Source organism: Phoenix dactylifera, unplaced genomic scaffold, assembly GCF_009389715.1.
Source record: "Phoenix dactylifera cultivar Barhee BC4 unplaced genomic scaffold, palm_55x_up_171113_PBpolish2nd_filt_p 001083F, whole genome shotgun sequence".
NCBI classification, from domain to species: domain Eukaryota; kingdom Viridiplantae; phylum Streptophyta; class Magnoliopsida; order Arecales; family Arecaceae; genus Phoenix; species Phoenix dactylifera.
The window spans coordinates 17,580-41,014 of NW_024068430.1; the positions used below are offsets into that span (position 1 = coordinate 17,580).

General features: G+C 40.0%; 1 pseudogene; it reads left to right on the forward strand.

The window, feature by feature from the left end:
* The first annotated feature begins 1,396 nt into the window (after positions 1-1,396).
* LOC113461388 overlaps positions 1,397-23,435 on the forward strand; it is a 49,076-nt pseudogene continuing 27,037 nt past the window's right edge.

Genomic DNA, 23,435 nt, shown 5'->3' on the forward strand with positions numbered 1-23,435 from the left:
CGTAGTCTTCCTGGGCGCGCGTGCCGGTCACATGGGGCATGGTGGCTAAGTTCCCCCGTAACAGTTAGTAAGCCTGTGAAAACCAACTTGGGTTCGTTGTGATCCTGAGAAAACAGCGAGTTGGGTTGTGAACTCAAAAAAAACAACTATACTATAATCAGGAGGATTATAGTGAAATTCCCAAGAGAGCTTGAAGAGTGGACGTAGGTGCAGTTGGCGCCAAACCACTATACTTTCATGTGTTTGTAATGCTTCTTTAGCTTACTTGCCTATTCATTCAGTTGCAATTCTAGTTAAAATTGTTTAGCTAGTTCTAACTTGCTTCATCTTCATCTTGCTAACTTTGATTAGAATTATACTCTTGATTGTAAGTTAGTTCCTCTGTTTAGATTATCTCTCTGCTATGCTTAACTCCATAAGTTGAATTCTCTGCTGCATGTTCTAATAAGTTGCGTAAGAAGGCCAGAGAATTTTTTTTTTATTTTCCCTAATTCTAATTCTTCGGAGGGAAAAATTGACAGAGATATTAAAAAAAAACAATTGCTTAATTATAGTATTGATTTTGGGGTCTGTATATTTTGTGGTAATTGTGTCGAGTATTGTCCAACAAACTGTTTATCAATGACTGAAGAATATGAACTTTCTACTTCTGATCGTCACGAATTGAATTATAATCAAATCGCTTTGGGTCTTATTATTGTGTTTGTGATGCTTCCTTTTATTGTTTGATTTCCTCACTTATTTATTTAGACAAATGTCTGATTGAATTGCTTACTTAACTCTTATTCACACATCCTTTAGTTACAAGTATATTCAAATTATTTAACGAAGTTTCACTTGATAAAACTGTATTTATTGTATTGAATTGCATACTTGGGCAAACTTAGACTAATCTTTTATTGAGCTCATTTATCTGCTGCCTAATAGTTTTAATTTTGATTAGATTACAATTAATCTGTTGTTAAGTTTTGACTCAAAAGTTTAGAAGTAATTAAAAATTTTAAAAGTCCAATTTACCCTCCCTCTTGGGCTGCCACCTAGCCAGCACTTCCCAAACAGCTGATCAATCTGGTTGGCATCCTACCTAGCCCCATCCAGGCGAAGGAGATAGCAGACTTGAAGTCCGTCAATGACCTCGATGTTGACTATGGTCGGCTAGAGCCTCACCGGGAGAGAGTCCACCCAAGCGTCCTCTACCACATCTACACTCCATCAATCACTTATCAGACCTAGAGTTAGCCAAGGTAATGGGCACATACCTACAGATCTCCTGCCAATGATATAAGCACCGCTGGCTACTATGAGGTATATCACCAGGCTGCCGCATATCGAGCAATCAACGTCTCTTTTCTCATAAGAAGAGACTGTACCCCAGTCCTCTCTCACGAGTCGGCTAATAGATCGTCTCCCAAGCTAGCAGGTGCACACTGCAACATCCCCCATGTGATCCCATAGGAAGTTTTGGAGCAGCTACTCGATCCTTTATAGCATAATTTTTGGCACTATAGTGTTGAACATGAGGTAGACTGGTATAGAGCTCAGAACCAATTTCGTTAGGATAAGTCTACCCATCATAAATAACAAGATCGCCCTCTAGCCCTGAATCAACCAGAACCCACGATGATATTCGACATTTCGCTCGTGTATGTTTCTCGGTCTCGGGCCACCACCGAGATTGACGAGATCTCCGGTATTAAAAACCGTGTCTGAGATGCCGCACAAGGGATCGGCGGAACTCGCTTGCCATCTGCGGATTCCTCTGCCTTTGAGCGGCCACGAGAGAAAGATGCAGAAAGAAGACGAAGCTGACGATACCCTCTTCTTGGACGAATCTTTCTTCGTCAATCGCGAGTAATAAAACCTTACTTTCTGGTTCCTTTTCCTTGATAATTTTTCTTTTTTAATTTATTCCACCGGAAAATGCTGAGTTTCTTTTATTTTTATTTTTATTTTTGCTTCTTCTCTGTTTTCATTTGGTTGCAGCTATGATCTCACCACTTTTACATTTGGGTCTCATGTTCTTAATCTCTTCTGCCTTCGTTCTGCTTCTAGTAAGTTTCTGTTCTTATAATTTTTTGCTTTGGAGTCATTTCTTGGAACTCTTATTTTTTGTAGTAGCATCGCGTTGGTTCGGCTTTGTTATTTGGGCCGTCAGAGGTCTAGTCTAATCTATTGGTTTAGTTATTGGCTTTTGTATAGCTATTCTATTTTGCATTGGAGTAGAGGTGGGAGTGGATTAAAAACCAATCAGTTTAAGAAGGTTTTCAAAATGTCGAAGAAGGATAAGAAATTTCTTGGTCAGTACTGTTCCTTGATTTTAGGGATTTGATTTGTTTCAATTTTTGCTTGGTTTGTTTAGGGCTTGGCTGTTCTATCCGGAAGTGTTTGTGTTGGATTTAGATTAGAAATGATCACTGTGATTTTCACACTTAGAGGTAGAGGACTTATCAAGTTAAGTTTTTGTTCATTTATGGTTAATGATCGTCAATTATAGGTATTTTGCTAGGTTATGCTTCCTCAAGTGGTATTTTATTCATGTTATCATTATGGGATAATATTGTTAATATGGTCCAATAATATTGTTCATCGGTTATTCTTTTAATTTCTGAATCGGTTGAAAAAAATCATCAAAACTTTTCGAATACCTTGTTTCTTATTTTTTTTCCTGTACACTGTGATGTTTCCAATATGTTTAATCGATTTCTCTCCACTTTAACTGATATTCTATTCAAAATCTCTAGGGTTTTTCTGATTTTTGAATTTTATATGCTGAAGCACCAAATTGCTTTTGCTTCTGCAATTGAGTTAAGTTCTTCTTTTCTTGACTCTAATTAGGCTGGTGTAATTTTAGAGATTTCTCATCTCAAGGAAGAGCAAGAACTAGGATGCTGTTTCTTGTTATGTTGTTGAGAATTGAGATCAACTATCACGTGATCTATCGTATGAAGGTTGTTTACTGTCAGCACACTCTTGATGAACTGAAAGGGACAACCAGACATCAGTTGTTTTCTGTCAGCAAAGGTTTACTATTAAAATGGAACCTTGCCCAAAGTTATTTTCCATGGATTCTGTAGCAACAAAAAGAATGTTTGTTCTTTGCTAATTGGCCACTTACCCTAATTGAGTTTCTGGAAGTATGGAACTGTGTCAGAAGTAGCTTTTCAGCCACACCACTAAGTAGGTGCATACGATAGCAGTTTGCATATGCTTAAAGAGGTGAACTGTATGAACAACTCGTATCCATCTGTAAATGGAGATTATTAACAGTATAGTTGACCTAGCATTCTGGGAGGAATCTAAGATGCTTCTTTCCCTTTTGCATGTTAGATGCAGTTTCTCAAATATTCAAGACTCATGGCTTTCTTCTAATGTGTTCCAACAATCTGCATGGCAGCTGACTACGATCTTACAGGCCAATTAGTATGGCCAGGTGCAGTGTTGTTGAACAATTACCTCTCAAAGAATGCTGAAATACTTGAAGGGCATTCAGTGATTGAACTAGGATCTGGAGTTGGTAAGCTAATGACTAACCATGTCTTCTTTCTTTGAAGTTCCCACTTAAAACCAAAAATGTCATTTTTGTCATTTTCCAGGTATTACTGGCATATTGTGCAGTCGATTCTGCCGAGAGGTTGTCTTAACTGATCATAATGAAGATGTTCTTGAGGCAAGGTCTAAGCACCATCTGACCAAATTCTCACTGTTATTTGCTTTGCGATACTTGGTATCTATTTTCAGAGTTCAAATAAGTTGTCGAAACACAATGACAAAAACTATGCTTAAATTTAGATGATAAGTCTCTACTGCAGAAATAGATTCTCTCAACCTTTTAATTTGCCAGAGTGGAAGCATTCAGTAAATGTTGCATTTATGAAAGTTCAAATAATCAGTCAATAACTAATAAAAGTGTACTATATATAGATTGCTAACATTTCAAAATATCTTCTGTGTTGAACACCTTACCAGGATTCACATTTTTATGTCCAGTGATATTGTTCTTGTGTATTCTTCATTACATCCTCTCCTTAAGTTCTTCTTGTGATTTTTATATTCTGATTGTCAATAACTGGTCTTATTCAGATCATGAAGAAAAACATAGAAATCCATTTATCTTCTTCAGAACCAAGTTCTCCAGGTACGAGGTTTTAAGCTTAAAATTGCTGCATATTTTATTGCTCGTAAGTTACAAATTTTGAACAGTTTTGGTTGCAATCAAGAGAATCTCCCAGAAGCATGGTCATCTTATAACCTGACAGGGTGATTGTAGCTGAAACTTGTTGTCTTGCAGGTTTGACAGCTGAGAAACTGGAGTGGGGAAATAGTGTTCAGATCAGTGAAATCTTACAAAAGCATCCGGGGGGATTTGATCTAGTTCTTGGAGCTGATATTTATATCCTGGTTTTTTTTTTCTTTTCATTTTCCCCCTTTAACTTTCACAAATTATATGCTTTTAGTCCTTGACATTGTGCAAGCTTTCAACAGTCCAGCATTCCTCTTCTTTTCAATACGGTGGAGAAGCTTCTCCATTTTCAGGAAGGCAAATGCAGATTCATACTGGCTTATGTGTCTCGAGCTAAGAGGTACATTTTTCAATTTCATTCTGCATCTTTAATGACCTTGCCATTTTTGATTTGCAGGAATTAGTATATATTTGTTTCTTGTTGCTAACAGTTATGTGTATGTTTCAATATATAGTTGCTACATGTTCAAAATTGTTTAAGCTTTTGGAAGGGCCATATATATAACTGTTCATTATCTATAGCATTTCTAATCTCTGAACTTTCAATAATATCTTCTGTTCTACCAATAGCTTAAATTCCTCAACTACTTGGACAAGATTTCATCTGTATGCAGGTAATTCATGTACTTTTGGGATTATAATGATCATATTCAGAGATTATGCAGTTGCAAACTGGACTGGTATCTAGCTTATCCTATTTAATTATTCAATACACTTCAAATTAAGTAGCATAGTGAATTGAAATTGAAGATCAAAAGATCTATATATTTCACTGAAAGGGATTTAACATTATTAAAGCATCTGTGGCATTGATCATTTCTAATGATGTTTGGTGGAATCTAGCTTGTTTGCTGGGGGCTTTATGAGATAGCAGATTGAGTTATTTATTTCATATTAAATCGACCAAGCTGAGCTTCTTACTCAACTAGCTCACTGTTTTCAACCTAGGATTTGCTTAATAGGATCTTTGTTTTCTGATAGCTAGTTATTAGTTAATTTAGGAATCTGTAGAAGAAAAGGGTGAAGTTACTTAGTTTATTGGTATGCTATCGGTAGGGCTGTTAACGAGCCGAGCCGAGCCCGAGCCAAATTTTAGGCTCGGGCTCGGTAGGCACAACAAAGGCTCGGGCTCGGGCTCGTAAAGCCCATTTGCCCGAACCCGAGCGTGAGCCCGAGCTCTGGGATGGCGACCAGGGGATGGGGATGGGCGGGCGGGAGAGAGAAGAAAAAAAGAAAGAAATAAAGAAGAAGAGAAGAATGAAGGGAAGAAGGAAAGAAAGAAAAAAAGGACTCACCTCGTCGCGTGCGGCAGCCGCGGCCGGCTTCGGCCGCGAGCGCCGCCGGCACGGCGTCGGCCACAAGCATGGCTGAAGATGCCATTACATCCTACCATGGCTAGGCTGAGGGGTGCGGGAGATGGGAGAGTGCAGTGCTACAGCTGTGACGCTGTTAAAGGGGCGGTGACGTCTTTTAAGGGGTGTTTGATTGCTTTTTGCTGCGGCGAGTAACAGTGGCATATCTTTTGCTTGAGGGAAGAGGGGGGAGCGCCAGAGTTTCCCATCGCTACACCAATATCGAAGCACTGGTCCTGTACGGCAACTGGGTGTGAGCTTTTAAAAGCTAGCAAGTGCGGGTGGGCCCGTGGGGGGAGGGAAGAGGGAAAAAAAGGCCAGGGAACGTCGTTCGATGCCCAGATCAACGCCGTGTTCGCGGCCATGTCTGCCCTCAAGTACAACGATGTTAAAGTCGTGGTCTCTGAGACGGGGTGGCCATCGAAGGGGGATGCGAACGAGACAGGGGCGGGGGTGGCGAACGCGGCGGCTTACAACGGCAATCTGGTGCGGCGTGTGTTGTTAGGGAACGCCGGGATGCCGCGGCGGCCGTAGGCGGACCTGGACGTCTGCCTGTTCGCCGTCTTCAACGAGGACCAGAAGCCGGAGCCCACCTCGGAGAGGAACCATGGCCTCTTCTACCCGGAAAACCAAATCCAAAGCCGTGCGGAACTGGCTCGGCCTGCTCCGTGCTTGATACCAGGCAGTGAAGTTGCGAGCCCAAATGGGCTTGTGAGCTGCTCGGGCTCGAGCTCGGGTTTAAATGAACTTCATTTTAGGCTCGGGCTCGAGCTCGTTTGACTAACGGGCCGAGCTCGAGCCGAGCTTTTACCAGGCCGAGCCCGAGCCAAGCCCGAGTAGCTCGGCCCGTTAACAGGCCTAGCTATCGGAAATTTTCTATAGGTACCGTCTAGAATTAGGTCAACAATTACGAATAAGATTACTTGGAAACCCTCTTTAGGAGGTTATTACAGTGATCTGATTAACATACGAAATCTAGAGGACGGACGAATGAAAAAGATATGGTGGAATTTTCCATCACAAAAGGGCTATGTAAAACAACTATTATAATAGAAATGTTATGGTATTTATCACACTGCGTTCTAGCTTACTGCCATATATAAAAATATCAAAGTTGAATCAAATCCTGATTCTGATTCCATTTAAACTCATACTATCCACTTGAAAAAGACTCTTATATCTATCCCAACTTTTGGATTTTTATGTGAAACAACTAAGCTCAATCACTTCCTCTCAAGGATCGTTTTACCAGTACCGAGGCTTGTACTGGTTGCTTGGCAGTATGGTTCGGTACGCCCCCATACTGTTTTGGGCCGGGCCCGTATTGACACAATAGAGAGGGTGGGGGAGAGGGAGAATGGGAGAGAGGAAAAGAGAGAGGGGGAATGAAGGAAGAGGGATGTTGCCCAAGGTGACAAGCCAAGAGGGGGGGTGAATTGGTTTTTCTAAATTTTTAATTCCTTAATTGAGTTAATTGATGAGTGAGTGATTTAGTTAATATTGATTGAGTGCGTGTAGTGAAGTTAGAACAATACACAATGCAAACACACAAAAAGTATAGTGGTTCGGTGCTCTCCTAAGCACCTACGTCCACTTCCCAAGCGATCCCTTGGAAATTCACTATAATCCCGTGGATTACAGTTGGATTGTTTTTCGGGCTCACAATCCAAAAATCTTTACACTTTGGTTTTCCAGGATCACCAAAAATCTATGTTGGTTTTACGGGCTCACCAACAAACCTTCACCGTTAGTTTTACGGGTTTACCAACAAACCTACACCGTTGGTTTTACGGGCTCACCAACAAACCTTACAAATTGATTAAGAAGAAGAAAGTTGAAACTCCTATATGAGCAAATATAACAATTATGAGCTACAAAGAAGAATTTAGAATATAGTTATCGCTTTGATAAGGCTCTTCTCTTCTTTGTCAAGATTGCTTCACTCTTCAAGAGTTGGTGGAGCTCTTAATGCCTCTTAGAATCTGCTCAACCACTTCCTTTTGGCTCTTTGAATAAAGCACTTGATTGAAGAAGGCTAGGGCTTGCTTTTTCTTGAATGAACTTTGATTTGTTTGCAAAAGATGCTTTTCTCTGATGAATAGTGTCACTTTAAATACTTTTCCACATATTTTGGTCACTTCCCATTGGTCAGATTTGAAAAACTATCCGTTACTAGCCATTGGGAGGTCAAAAAGTACTTCTGCAGAACTAGCTGTTATGCCTCTGCCCGTGCTGGGGTCAACCTAAACTTTCCTAGGGTCGACTCAACTTACTGTTCATCAGACTTGGGGTCGACCCAACTTCCACTGGAGTCGACCCCTGCTACAGTGGGGTCGGCCTTCTCAGGAATCACAGAACCTTATATTTTCGACTGTTCTCACTGGGGTCGACTCAAGCTTTCTTGGGGTCGACCCATACTACAGTGGGGTCGACTCAAACTCCATTGGGGTCGACCCTCTCAGGGATTCCAGAGACATGGTTTTTGAGCATATATCCTTGGGGTCGGCTCATGTTCAGATGGGGTCGGCTCCATTGGGGTCGGCTCAAGTATTCCTGGGGTCGGCTCAAGGAAGCTTGGGGTCGACCCTCTCAGTAAATTTCAGAGAGTTGTTTTCTTGAGGCTTGAAGCTGGGGTCGACTCAAGCATACATAGGGTCGACTCCACTTACTGTTCATCTATGCCATTTTTGCAGGGGTGTGCCAGATGGTTCCATGGTGTGCCAGGGTCGATATGTTGGGGTCGACTCAATCCATACTTTGCTGCATCTTAAGGTTAGATTAATCCATATAATCAATGAAATATATTTTAAGCAAGTTTGAGTGTATGCCACGGTAGAGCTACATACTCTTAACAATGAAAATCACTGTTTTGCCCTTAAGAGTATATTTCACTTGAAACCTTGCTGAATTAGAATTAAGAATTCTCTATCCCTTTTCTATTACAAATTTTATCTCGTTGTTAATTATTGGAAGACATCTTGATCTCATTCTCTTAATATATCGAGGGTGTCGTATTCATTAGTGATGTATCACGTTAAATTGTATCATTAATTTGATATTTTCTCAATGGTTGTGTCAGTCATCGAAATAACACTATCATCCTCAATCTTCCCCTTTTTGATGATTACAAAACATTGAGTATGAACAGATTGATACTTATATTAAAATTAGAAGTTTTGTTTTAGAAAGAGTTCAAGTTGCTGAATTTCAGCTTTTCAAATTTGAAAGTGAAGACTCCTCTTTCATCCAGATATTGCAAATTAGAACTTTTGATTTTCTTCCCCTTTCTTTTGTATTTTATTAAGGATGAAACTTCAAAAATTTGAGATAAAGTAAGAGTTTCAGGTTATATATCGAGACATGAGAAGTATGTGCCAAATTCAGAAATTTTGATTGAAAATTCAGACTTTCTTGTTTTAAAAATTTTCATTGTTACATATTGCTCTTCCCTTAAGTGAATATTATCTCTTCTTATAATTTCCAAACTTATTTCATTGTTACATATTGCTCTTCTTAAGTGAATATTATCTCTTCTATAATTTTCAAACTTGTTTCTCCCTCTATATTGCAACTTCTTTCTTTTCTTACTTCTCCCCCTTTTTGTTATCATCAAACGAGTGTATAGCAATAGACAAGTAGAAGCAGTAAATGATAAAAATTCAAATTTTACTGATCAAAATGGAACATTGTAGTACATTAATGCCAAAAGTACAATGTTCTTCAATTAAGGTGCAAAGTACATCAACCAAGTAAAATGCATATGAGAACTAGATAAATCCTAGGCACTAGTCATGATGGACTTCTGTAGTGCTAACATCGGGCCTAGGGGGAATCTAAGGGCTATGATCTAGTCCTCATCCTCCTAGCATAAGTGGCGAGGGGAGGTCGAGCCTGATGGGACTGAGTCTAGCATGGACCTCGATGAGCTGGGTGACTCTGTGCCGAAACCTCCGACTCAGCTGCTCGGGGCACAGATGGACCATGAGCCTCTCTCTCTCTCTGTAATGCTCTCACCTAGTCTCTGAGGTCTCTAATCTCAGCAGTCATAATATCCATCCTGCTCATCATCCCATCAGAGAGAGTCCTCACCTGAGCTGACACAAGCTCAGTCATCCTACTCCAAAACTCATCTGTACATCCCGTAGGTATGGATGATGAAGGTCCAGCCTCTGAAGGTGCTGTAGGATGATCCGCAGGTATCTCATGCTCAGGGACAGAGTCTCCAATCTCTGGTGTATCACCCTCCGGTGCATGTATCCCTACACCTCCACGCACCCACTGACCGTCCACCTTCTCATAACCCATGCGAACTAAGGACCGTGCAGTGTAAATGTCAGTAAATAGCAGATGCCTGGATATCTCTCCCTCCACAGATATGTCATGCTGTCGGAATATCGGGGTGAGTATCATACCGTAGGGCAAGAAAACTCTCGATTTGCAAATGGCCTCTCTCATCTGTCTGATCATCATAGCTGGAAGATTCAGGGGAATACCCTGAATGACATGCTCCATAATGACCATATCTCGCTTAGATATGTGATCAAATCTCCCACTCTTCGGAAACAAAATCCAATCTATGAAGTTGTGCAACAACCTCATCTTAGCTGATAGAGAGCTAGCTATTACATTTTCGGAGTAGTCAAAGTCATCTCTCTCAAAGATTATCTGTAGAGCCCTCAACTTGCTCTCTGGTCTTTTTGGTGTGGCTCCTTCGCAGGGGAGATGAAGCAACTCACTTAGGCTTTCTTCGGAGACACGAATCCGCACTCCTCGGACCTCAGACACAAGCCCTCCCGGTTCAACTTTTAGGAAGGCATAGAACTCACGAACTAAGCCCGGGTAGGTCACCAAATCTAGGGAGCAAAGATACTCCCATCCTTGCCTTCGGATCCAACCACCCAACCGAAATCCTTCTTGATCCAAAAACTCAGAATGGATCCTTCTTCCCGTGGTTACCGGTCTTTCCCGCATATTTAGCAAGTTGAACTGAAGAGGAAGGAGGTGGAGGAGGCTCTGCACGTGTCTCATCTTGTGGAGGCACTGTAGAAGAATCCCTAGCATGCCTATCAACAATGGTTGGCCGTGAGACTCTCCCGGATCGCTTAGCAACGGCTCGCTTGGGTCCCATTTTCATCAAGTCCTTCCTTAGGTCTTGATCTAACGGCTTAGAGAAGCAATCTAGTACTGTTTGGAGATGATTGGAAGGGATTGGAAAGTGGAAAATAGGGTTTTAGGAAGAGGACAAGGAGAAACAGTGCCCTAGAATGGCTCACGGGTCTCCTTTTAAAAACGGATCCCACCGTTGGGTCGACCCCAGATTTTTCTTGGGTCGACTCAAGGAGGGGTCGACCCCATTCTGGCTCGGGTCGGCCCCAGTTCAGGCCAAAAAAATTTTTTTTTAAATTTTTTTTTTAATTTCTCCTTTCTGATCCTTACCTAATCTTTGTGGGACATTGATATATGAGTAAGGAATCTATAAATGAATAATTTTACTCATGTTTCATGGGATTTTCAAAATGGAAGGAGAGTATCATGTGACAACTTGTTCTTTTCATTTGTTTTTAATCAAAGGGATCACATATACCTAATTCCCTCCTAAGCATACAGAATCTATCTTCACTTAGAGGTTTTGTGAATATGTCAGCTAATTGTTTCTCGGTACATATATGTTCAATACATACATTCCCATTTTGTACATGATCTCTAATGAAATGATACCTTATTTCAATATGTTTGGCTTTAGAATGCTGAACCGGATTTTTGGTAAGGTTAATGGCACTAGTATTATCACACTTTATAGGAATGTTATCTAATTTAATTCTATAGTCCTCTAGTTGTTGCTTGAGCCATAGTACTTGAGCACAGCAACTTCTGGCAGCTATATATTCGGCCTCAACCGTTGACAATGCTACTGAATTGTGCTTTTTGCTAAACCATGATACTAAGTTATTCCCTAAGAATTGACATGTTCCACTAGTGCTCTTCCTATCTAATTTGCATCCAGCAAAATCTGCATCAGAATATGCAAGCAAATCTAGACAGGAGTCTCTAGAGTACGATAATCCTATGTTTGTGGTTCCTCTCAAATATCTAAGAATTCTTTTGACAGCACTTAGATGTGACTCCTTAGGATCTGATTGGTATCTAGCACATATTCTCATACTAAATACTATGTCTGGCCTACTAGCAGTGAGGTAAAGCAAAGATCCAATTAAGCCTCTATAGAGCTTCATATCTACACTTTTTCCTTTTTTATCTTTGTCTAGCTTACTAGTGGGGTTCATTGGGGTGCCTATTTTTTGTGATTTTCATTTCCAAACTTTTTTAATATTTTTTTTGTGTACTTAGTTTGATTAATAAAGATGCCTTCCTTAGTTTGCTTGATTTGCAATCCGAGAAAGAAATTCAGTTCTTCCATCATACTCATCTCGAATTCTCCTTGCATTAATTCAGCAAATTCTTTGCAAAGACTATCATTAGTGGCACCGAAAATTATGTCATCTATATATATTTGTACTACTAGCAAATTTTTGTCTTTTCTCTTGAGAAAAAGTGTTTTATCTACATTTTCTCTACTGAAATCATTATTTAACAGAAATTTGCTTAGTCGATCATATCATGCCCTAGGTGCTTATTTCAATCCATATAGTGCCTTATGTAATCTAAATACATGATCAGAGAATTCATGATTCTCAAAAGGGTTGCTGTACATACACTTCTTCTATATAACCATTTAAGAAGGCACTTTTTACATCTATTTGATATAATTTGAAATTCATGAAGCATGCAAAAGCTAGAAGTAATCTAATAGTTTCTAATCTAGCCATGGGTGCAAATGTTTCTTCAAAATCTATCCCTTCTTCTTGATTGTATCCCTTAGCAACAACTCTAGCTTTATTTCTTAAAACTACCCCATTTTCATCTAGTTTATTTCTAAAAACCCATTTTGTTCCAATTACAGAATTATGCTTTGGTCTCTCAGTTAATGTCCAAACATTGCTTCTTTTAAATTGATTTAATTCTTCTTGCATGACATTAATCCAATTTATGTCATTTTCAGCTTCTTTATAAGTCTTAGGTTCTATTTGTGAAACAAAAGCAAGATAGTCATTTAAATTTCTAAGAGAGGATTGAGTTCTTACACCTTAAGATGGATCACTAATGATTAAGTCTTTAGGGTGTCCATGTGCGTACCTTCATTCCTTTGGCAAGTCTTAAGATTGTGGTGGCACATGATCATCTTCCTTTTCTTGATTTGGCACGTCATTAAGATTCAATTTTTCAAACTCAATAATTCCTGCATCATCATCAAAAGTATTTTCTCTCCTAGGAGACTCACTATCAGACTCATCAAAAATGATATTGACTCTTCAACTACAAGAGTTCTTTTGTTGAACACTCTGTATGTCTTGCTAGATGTAGAGTATCCTAAGAAGATACCTTCATCTGACTTGGCATCAAATTTACTTAGATCCTCCTTACCATTGTTTAAAATGAAACATCTACATCCAAATACTCTAAGATATTTAGCAGTTGGTTTCTTATTCTTCCAAAGTTCATAAGGAGTTTTCTTGGTTATAGGTCGTATTAAAACACGATTTAGAATATGGCAAGCAGTACTTATAGCTTCAGCCCAAAAGTACTTTGGAAGATTTGACTCACACAACATCGTGCGTGCCATTTCTGCCAAGGTCTTATTTTTTTTTTCAACAACCCCATTTTGTTGAGGCGTTCTAGGTGCTGAAAATTGATGTGAGATACCATTTTCATTATAAAATTCTTCAAAGTGTTGATTTTCAAATTTAGTTCCATGATCACTTCGAATTGCAATTAAGGTGAGCTTCTTTTCAGTTATGATATTTTTATAATATTTCAAGAATGCTGAAAATGCTTCATTCTTATGTGCAAGAAATGAAACCCATGTATATCTTGAGAAATCATCTACTATAACTAGTCCATACTTTTTTCCTCCTAGACTTGCAGTTTTAGTAGGCCCAAATAGATCAATGTGTATGAGTTCAAAAGGCCTAGTGGAGTGGTTGATACCATATTCTTTGATTTGAAGGATGATTTTATTTGCTTTCCTAATGAGCATGGTCCACAGATTGTCTTTTTCAAAGATCAATTTTGGCACATCTTTTATCAAAGCTTTCTTGACTATTTTTGATATTAAGTCCATACTAGCATGTCCTAGTCTACGATGCCTAAGCCAACTTGTTTCACTTTTCCTTTCTTCATTAGTAATTAAGGATAATCCATTTTTCTTGCCTAAATCATGAAGATTTACCATATAAATATTTTCATGCCTATGTCCCATAAGTACAATGCTATTATCTTTAGGATTTGTAATTATGCATACTGAGGCTTCAAATGTGACTTTAAGACCTTTATCACAAAATTGACTTATGCTAAGTAAGTTATGTTTCAGACCATTAACTAATAAAACATTTTCTATAAAAGTGGATGGAGTAATATAAATTTTACCCTTTCCAATGATAAGTCCTTTTCCATTATCTCCATAGGTTACCACTCCACCCTCCTTAGATTCCAAAGTGACAAATTGTTCTACGTCACCTGTCATGTGTCTTGAGCAGCCGCTATCTAGATACCATCGTTTATCCCTCTTATTAGCTGTAAGACACTCTTGCAATTAAAATCAAGAATGTACTTTAGGTATCCAAACTATGTTGGGTCCTTTAGGGTTAGTACTTGATGTTCCTTTTGGAACCCAATTTTTTTTGGATTTTAGCTTACTATTATCACTCAATTTGTTATAGTTAGACTTTCTAAAATTACATTCATATGCTTTGTGTCCTATTTTATTGCAGCAATGACAAGTTATATTTTCATTTTTGGCTTTCACAAATATGTTCTTTAAGTATTTTTGCTTCCTATTTGTTTTATATTCTAACCCAGCTTTATCATATTTAGCTTTTTGACTATCAAGAATCATATTTAATTTAGTTGAGCTAAGTGTAAACTTGTCCACTAAGTGATGGGGACATCAGAGCCCTTCATCCAGATGATCCTGAGCCCCCGGATTGAGTCAGACCTATTTTATTTGCATATTTATTTGTCTATTTTTATTTCTGGGCTTGTTTGCATTTTAGGGCTTATTTGTGGGTTATTTGTGTTATTTGTGGGTTTATTAGGATTTATTTCTGTGTAAGGGGATTTATGCAAATTTTGTATTTTGGCCCTATATATAGGGACCTTTTTTTTCATGATGAGGGTTTAATGAAGAATTAAAGATTTCTTTTCCCCACGTTTTCCTCTTCTTCTCTTCTCCTCCCTTCTCCTTCTTCTCTTCTTCTTCCTCCTTCTCTTCCCCTCTTCTCCTGCTTCCATTTTAAATTTGGTCCGGCATCAACTTGGTATCAGAGCGAAGGCTTTGCCCCTGCTGCCAAAGCCACGATCCAGCATCGTCTTCCATCTTTCACACCACCGCCGAGTCTGTGAAGGCCCATATCGCCGCCCATCTGCATCCGACCCTCCCTCTGTCTCGGTCTGTGTTCTCATCAGATAAAAAAAAAGAAGAAAAAACAGAGAAGAAAACCCTCCTGTTTTCCAGAGGAGAAAAGCCCGACACCTCTAGCAGGCCTGCCTTTCCACTGCTCCTGTTGTTCCCTTGCCCGCTCGTGGCCGCCCCACCCGGAAGAGGCACGCTCGCGGCCGATTCACCACAGGAGACCACCGCGACCCACGGAGACCCGCAGCCCTTGGTCCGACGGAAAGCCCTTTCGGCCGCGACCTGCCGCCACCGTCTGTGGCCGGATACGGGAGAGGAGCGCCGCCACACCACCCTGCTCGCCTCCGCCAAGCAGTACCCTTCGCCGTGCTCCACCTCCTCTGTCTCACCGCCGGCCGCTGCTTCTCCTTCCACCGAGCACCCCACTTCCCCTTCCACTGAGCACCACCGGAATGTGCCCTTCCCCCGTTAGCAACGCCGCCAAGGATTCCAACCACGCGGTCCACAGTCGGCCGGAGAAGATCCCTCGCGCCACCGGCCGCCGCCCGTCGCCGCGGAACACGGAGCCGCAGCCGAGATCACCGCCCTCCGCCACGGCCATCGGAGCCCCGCCCCGCAGCCGCCGCCGCAAGGGTCGGAGAACCCTCCCGAACCGTCGGGAGGTTTAAAGTGCTTAACGGGTAAGCTTCACACCCGTTAGCCCACAACTCGATAACCCGGGTCCCAAAAAAAAAAAAAAAAAAAAAACCGTAGAATCACGTGAGTTGCACGTGTTAAAAAAAAAAAAAACTTACCTCTGTCCTGATGAAGAGGAAACCCTAAGGGGTTTCCGCCGCTGCCGCCATCGACGCCGCCGTCGCCGCCTCCTCGTCGCAGCGCCGCCATCTGCCACTGCCGCCGACACGCAGCGCCGCCCCGTGCTGCGACCGCCTCCACCGCAGCGCCGTCCTCTTCCTCCGTCGGCCGCCGCCCAAGACTCCCAACCGCTTCATCCGCCATCGGTTCCCTCGCCCTGCCTCCCTTCGGTCACTTCCTCGCCCCGCCTCCATCCGAGCCGCTTCCTGCCGCCGCTGAGATCCGCCATCGCCCGAGCCCCGTCTTCTCCCTCCCCACCGAGCCGCGCCGCCCGAGTCCAAGCCACCTCCTGCCGCCGCCGAAGCTCGCACGCCGCGCCACCACCGCCTCTGCCGCACCTTCACCGCCTCCGCCGTTGCGCCCGTGCCCTCTTCCTTCCGCCGCGCTCCACCAACTACATCTTCTCCCTTCCGCTGCCGTGCTCCAACCCATCCCCACTCCCTCATTCAATTTGAGGGCCCAACAGGCCCTTTCTTACACAGGCTCCATCACCCTCCCCTCAGCCGGGCCATACCACCCCACCCACCCCACCCTCCTTTCTTCATTACACGGGCCCAACTGCAGCCACAGGCCCGCAGACCTTTCAGGCTCACCCTGTACAACTATTACAGGCCCACAGCAGCATCCTCTTAGTGTCCATTTCAACTGAACAGCTCGGATTCAACAATCAGCCCCCACTGAGTGTCGGCACTGTCATCGTCTCCACTGCTTGGGAAAGCCACGAGCAAATGATTTTGGTCGACTACTTCACGACAGGTGATAGGTTTCCACTTTTTCTGGGCTTGTTCATTTAATTATGTTCTAGTTCTCTTGCATGATAGCCATATTTTGAAAACTTATATTGCTGTCACAATTCAGAACATTGAACTTTCACTTCCCAACCCGCCCTATTACCCATTAAATCTTGATATTAAATTAGCACACCTTAGTAACAGAACGTTTCTCAATATTATTCGATCAGATTACTTTAGGATCAGAACAACTGTACTACTTGATTGCAATCTAACTTCTTAAATTGAATAATCTTAATTCTTAATTCTAAATAACCGAAGTAAAAATCAGCAACATTTAAATTTTAAGTTATTATTGTGAAGACTTGCTGATTTCTGAAATCATAATAGATTGCATTAGTAGGTTGTCCTGCATCAAATTTGGTCCTACATCATAGTTATTAGGGTTTCATTAGTGACACTGCATTTCACATCATCACCTAGTGTCATCATTGCATGTCAACCTGTAGTGATATGGAGTACTATTTCAGTCAACCTAGAACCCCTGTAACTACCATGAATTCCGACATTTTGAGGTCTATCAAGGAACAGATCGTTGCCATGCGGGCTGGATACAAGGAATTCACACAAGAGATCCGTGAGCTCAGGCAAAATTCTAGGACCCCTACACCGCCAACCCCTGTTGCAGCCCAACCTAAAATCGGTTTGGTTGCACCACCTGTAATCCTTCCCCATTCTCTTGGGCACCAAACCCAATGCTCAATATGTCAACAATTCGACCACATAGCATCCCAATGTCCTATTAGGACCTACCTGATTACTGAACCAGAAGTTAGGAGCCAAGAGGTCGAATATGTTGAAGAAGTCTATGAACCAAATATAGAAGACTATGAAGAAGACTTTGAAGACGCACCTATAGAATTAGATTTTGTCCAAAATAATTTCCAAAGGGAGACTATTGATCTAAGTACAACCAAGTCATTTCACATCACTACTGTGGAAGAGGTAGTGACAGATATTGAGAGCCAGTCACCTGAATTGGCACTTGTAGCTAAAGATACCCATGTGGAGTCCAATCTTGAATATTCCCCTATAGTAGTTTTCCTTCTAGAGGAGTTTAATGATGTAGTCCCTGATGATCTTCCGGATGCACTTTCTCCGATGTGTGATGTCCAACACGCAATTGATCTAATTTTCGGAGTATTTCTGCCCAACCTTCCACATCATAGGCTCAACCCAAAGACATATGCTAGGACCTGGGATTTAATATTACCGACAGTTGAGTTTGCATATAATAGTTCGGTTCATAAGTCCATAGGCATAAATCCGTTTGAAGTGGTGCATGATTACAAACCTAGGCAACCCATAGACCTATTTTTCATGTCTCATCAGTATAGAGTCTTTGAGTCTGCACAATCAATTGCATCACATCCACATTCATTGCATCAAGAAATCAGCAATTTTAGTCACTTTAATAACTTAAAATATAAATCCCTTGCTGATTTACACAGACGTTATAAAGAGTTAAGTGAAAAAGATTACTTCATGATAAGAATTAGGCTTGAACGATTTTCTTCAAATACGTTTAAGAAATTGCAAACTTGTAGTGCAGAACCGTTCAAAATCTTAAAGAAAATCAGTTCGAATGCATATGTTGTGGATCTTCCTGATGACTATGGGATTAGTGCGACATTTAATATTGAAGATTTAGTCCCATACAAAAAGCTAATATTCATGCCTTCTGACCCCTTTAATGATATATCTACCCATGTTGGACACCCTGACCTCTTACCTGCTGTTGAGCCACCACCTCCCAAATCTCATGCACGCAGAGAACAAATAGAACATATATTGGATGAGCAGGTTATTTCAACCAGGAATGGTGGTTACCAACGTTACCTTGTTCGGTGGAAAGGTCGACCAAAGTCTGATGTGACGTGGATTTCCAGAGCACAGTTGCAGCGCCTTGACCCCGATCTTCTGGAGAAGTACGACAGCCGGCCAGACCTGTACTCGACGGGGTCGAGTTTTTCTCACCCGGGAGGAGTTGATGGGGACATCAGAGCCCTTCATCCAGATGATCCTGAGCCCCCGGATTGAGTCAGACCCATTTTATTTGCATATTTATTTGTCTATTTTTATTTTCGGGCTTGTTTGCATTTTAGGGCTTATTTGTGGGTTATTTGTGTTATTTGTGGGTTTATTAGGATTTATTTCTGTGTAAGGGGATTTATGCAAATTTTGTATTTTGGCCCTATATATAGGGACCTTTTTTTTCATGATGAGGGTTTAATGAAGAATTAAAGATTTCTTTCCCCCACGTTTTCCTCTTCTTCTCTTCTCCTCCCTTCTCCTTCTTCTCTTCTTCTTCCTCCTCTTCCCCTCTTCTCCTGCTTCCATTTTAAATTTGGTCCGGCATCACTAAGGATTTGTATTTTTCTGCATCTTTTTTTAGTTTGACATTTTCAGCAATTAGACTTTTGGTTTCATTAGTGAACCTCCTACTTAATGTTTTATAGTCATTAATGAACCTCCTACTTAATGTTTTATAGTTAGTAGATAGTTTCAGCTTTTCTTTGATAAGAGATTGATTTTCATCTTTTAGAACTTTATTTTTATTGATTAGCTTCTTGTGTTCTTCCATGAGTTCTAAAAATGCATCGTGTAACTCTTCTACTATAAAATCACATTCAAGTTCACAATCTACCTCATCGTCATTGGCCATGTAGTAGATTTGGGCCATCTCTTGTTGATCTTCCTCTTCCGAACTTGACTCCTCACTTTCACTCCATTCAGCCATGAGATTCTTCTTTTTAAGTTTTTTTGCCATCTATTTCAATTCCGGACAATCTATCTTGAAATGCCCGGGTTTGTTACACTCATAGCAAATTGGCGTTCCCTTTCTTTTTCTCTGTCCTTTCCTTTTTTTCTTGCTTGAGCTACCTTTGAGGAAGGGCTTCCTTTTATGAAATTTCTTCTTTCCTCTCATAAATTTTCTGAATTTTCTTGCGAGCATAGCCATTCCTTCATCATATTCCTCCTCATCACCAGATTCTTCTGATTCAATTTTCTGTTTTGGAGTTGTAGACTTCAAGGCAATGATATTTTTTTTCTTGACCTCATCTTCTGAATTTTGCTTCATGGTCAACTCATGGGTCATGAGTGATCCTAGAAGTTCTTCCAATTGTAGTGTATTGAGGTCCTTTGCTTCTTGAATTGCAGTTATCTTGGCCTCTCAAACTCTTGGTAGAGACCTGAGAATTTTTCGCACTAGTTCAGAGTTAGTATAAGACTTTTCTAAACTCTTTAATCCATTTATGATTTCCGTGAATCGAGTGAACATTTTAGTTATGGACTCAGTGGATTCAATTTTAAACAATTCATACTTATGTACTAATATATTTATTTTTGACTCTTTGACTTGATTAGTTCCTTCATGTGTGACCTCTAGTTTATCCCAAATTTCTTTCGCGGAGATGCATGTAGATATTCTATTAAATTCACTTACATCTAGTGAGCAGTAAAGTACATTATTGCTTTAGCATTTAATTGTGCTAGTCTTCTATCACTCTCATTCCAATCCATTTCTGGTTTAGGAATAATTGTGCCCTCTATACTAATTGTGAGTGTGTGTGGTCCTCTAGTTATGATATTCCACAAGTCATAGTCTAGAGCTTGAATGAATATCCTCATTCTAGCTTTCCAATATGTGTAATTAGTGCCATTAAACAGAGGAGGTCTATCTGTGGATTGCCCCTCGTTCATAGAACATCCTACTTGGGTTGTCATAATCTTTGACTCTTGATTGTGAGATCAACAAATACTATGAGAGCACCTTGCTCTGATACCACTTATTGCCTAAGGTGACAAGTCAAGAGGGGGGTGAATTGGTTTTTCTAAATTTTTAATTTCTTAATTGAGTTAATTGATGAGTGAGTGATTTAGTTAATATTGATTGAGTGCGTGTAGTGAAGTTAGAACAATACACAATGCAAACACACAAGAAGTATAGTGGTTCGGTGCTCTCCTAAGCATCTACGTCCACTCCCTAAGCGACCCTTTGGGAATTCACTATAATCCTGCGGATTACAGTTGGATTGTTTTTCGGGCTCACAATCCAAAAATCTTTACACTTTGATTTTTCGGGATCACCAAAAATCTATGTTGGTTTTACAGGCTCACCAACAAACCTTCACCCTTAGTTTTACGGGCTCACCAACTAATCTACACCGTTGGTTTTACGGGCTCACCAACAAACCTTACAAATTGATTAAAAAGAAGAGAGTTGAAACTCATATATGAGCAAATATAACAATTATGAGCTACAAAGAAGAGTTTAGAATATAGTTATCACTTTGATAAGGCTCTTCTCTTCTTTGTCAAGATTGTTTCACTCTTCAAGAGTTGGTGGAGCTCTTAATGCCTATTAGAATTTGATTTTTGGCTCTTTGAATGAAGCACTTGATTGAAGAAGGCTAGGGCTTGCTTTTTCTTGAATGAACTTTGATTTGTTTGCAAAAGATGCTTTTCTCTGATGAATAGTATCACTTTAAATACTTTCCCACATTTTTTGATGGTGCAAACCTCAACGAACCTGCCATGAGACCCAACAACAATAGTTTGGAAAATCAATTCCCAGATAGTCCAAAAAGGATAAAAGGAAAGGAATATAGACCCCGTTGCTATAAAGAGCAAGAAACCTATGTTATCAAAGGATTATGAATATTAACCCCGTGACTATAGAGAGTCAGAAACCAATATTATCAAGGGTTGGAGGTTCAAGTGGTTGTACTTGAAACTACCGTAAGTTCTACACAAGAACAATAGAGAGAAAATTCTCACAAAAAGATTATATTTCGGAATTGCTTGATTACAAGTGAAAACACCAAGTATTTATAGGCAAAACAAGCCTTGGGTGCATTGAACCAACTAGAAAAATATTAAATGAAAGTTGGTAAAGATGAAAGGAATTAATACTACTTAAAGTCTTGGCAGCAATTAATTAACCTTGGAAAGTTGCAGCAAAACTCCCAACTATTTTGACTAGGTTCATCCTTCATTTGCAAGTCTCAAAAATGTCCTTCAGCCTTCCAAAAACCTATGATAAATGCACCATAAAGTGGAGTCCGAATTTGAAAGGATTAGACTCTTCTTTTCCATGTTTAAATAATTAATTGGGCTGGATATTGTCGAAATGGACTTGCCACATATTAACCATCTTCAAGTCCAAATCTTCATGTGGACTAGAACCTTCTCCTTGGGCTTGAGTTAATAAAGTTTGGACAGCTTCTTGAAGTTTCTTGGCCCGAGCTCTTGTAATTGGCCTAATTGGAATCTCCACATCATCTTGAGCATCTTTTTTGTCCTTGTCAAAGTCCTTGAGCTGGATCATATCATTCCCCTCTTCTTGAAAAGGATTCGTCCTCGAATCAAGATCTGCATAAAAGGGAGAAAGATCAGAAATATTAAAGGTAGAACTAATATCAAACTCACCTTTAAGATCAATCTTGTAAGCATTGTCATTGATCTTTTCCAGTACTTCATAAGGACCATTCCCACGTGGATTGAGCTTTGATTTTCGTTGGCTAGGGAATCTCTCTTTGTGAAAATGTACCCAAACCAAGTCTCCTGATTGAAAAATGACTTCCTTTCTTCCTTTATTGGCATGGGCAGCAGCTTGCTCATTTCGTTTAAGGATATGTTGGTGTGCTTCTTCATGGATTTTCTTCACCTTTTCAGCTTTCTTCTTCCCATCTAAACTGGTAATCTTGTTAACAGGTAAAGGAAGTAAATCCAATGGAGTTAATGGGTTATAACCATAAACAACTTCAAATGGTGAATAAGAAGTAGAAGAATGCACAGTTCTATTATAAGCAAATTCAATAAAAGGAATGCAATCTTCCCAAGTCTTCAAATTCTTTTTAATTATAGCACGCAACAAAGTACCTAAAGGCCGATTCACAACCTCTGTTTGACCATCTGTTTGAGGGTGACAAGTACTAGAAAATAACAAAGTTGTTTCCAACTTACCCCACAAAACTCGCCAGAAATGACTAAGGAACTTAACATCCCTATCACTAACAATTGTCTTAGGAAGACCATGAAGACGAACAACTTTCCTAAAAAACAATTCAGCAATATGAACGGCATCATTAGTTTTATGACAAGGGATAAAATGTGCCATTTTAGAAAATCGGTCTACAACAACAAAAATTGAATCTTTTCCCCTTCTAGTTCTAGGTAAACCTAAAACAAAATCCATAGAAACAAAATCACGTTAAATTGTATCATTAATTTGATATTTTCTCAATGGTTGTGTCAATCATCGAAATAACACTATCATCCTCAATCTTCCCCTTTTTGATGATTACAAAACATTGAGTATGAACAGATTGATACTTATATTAAAATTAGAAGTTTTGTTTTAGAAAGAGTTCAAGTTGCTGAATTTCAGCTTTTCAAATTTGAAAGTGAAGACTCCTCTTTCATCCAGATATTGCAAATTAGAACTTTTGATTTTCTTCCCCTTTCTTTTGTATTTTATTAAGGATGAAACTTCAAAAATTTGAGATAAAACAAGAGTTTCAGGTTATATATCGAGGCATGAGAAGTATGTGCCAAATTCAGAAATTTTGATTGAAAATTCAGACTTTCTTGTTTTAAAAATTTTCATTGTTACATATTGCTCTTCCCTTAATATTATCTCTTCTTATAATTTCCAAACTTATTTCATTGTTACATATTGCTCTTCTTAAGTGAATATTATCTCTTCTATAATTTTCAAACTT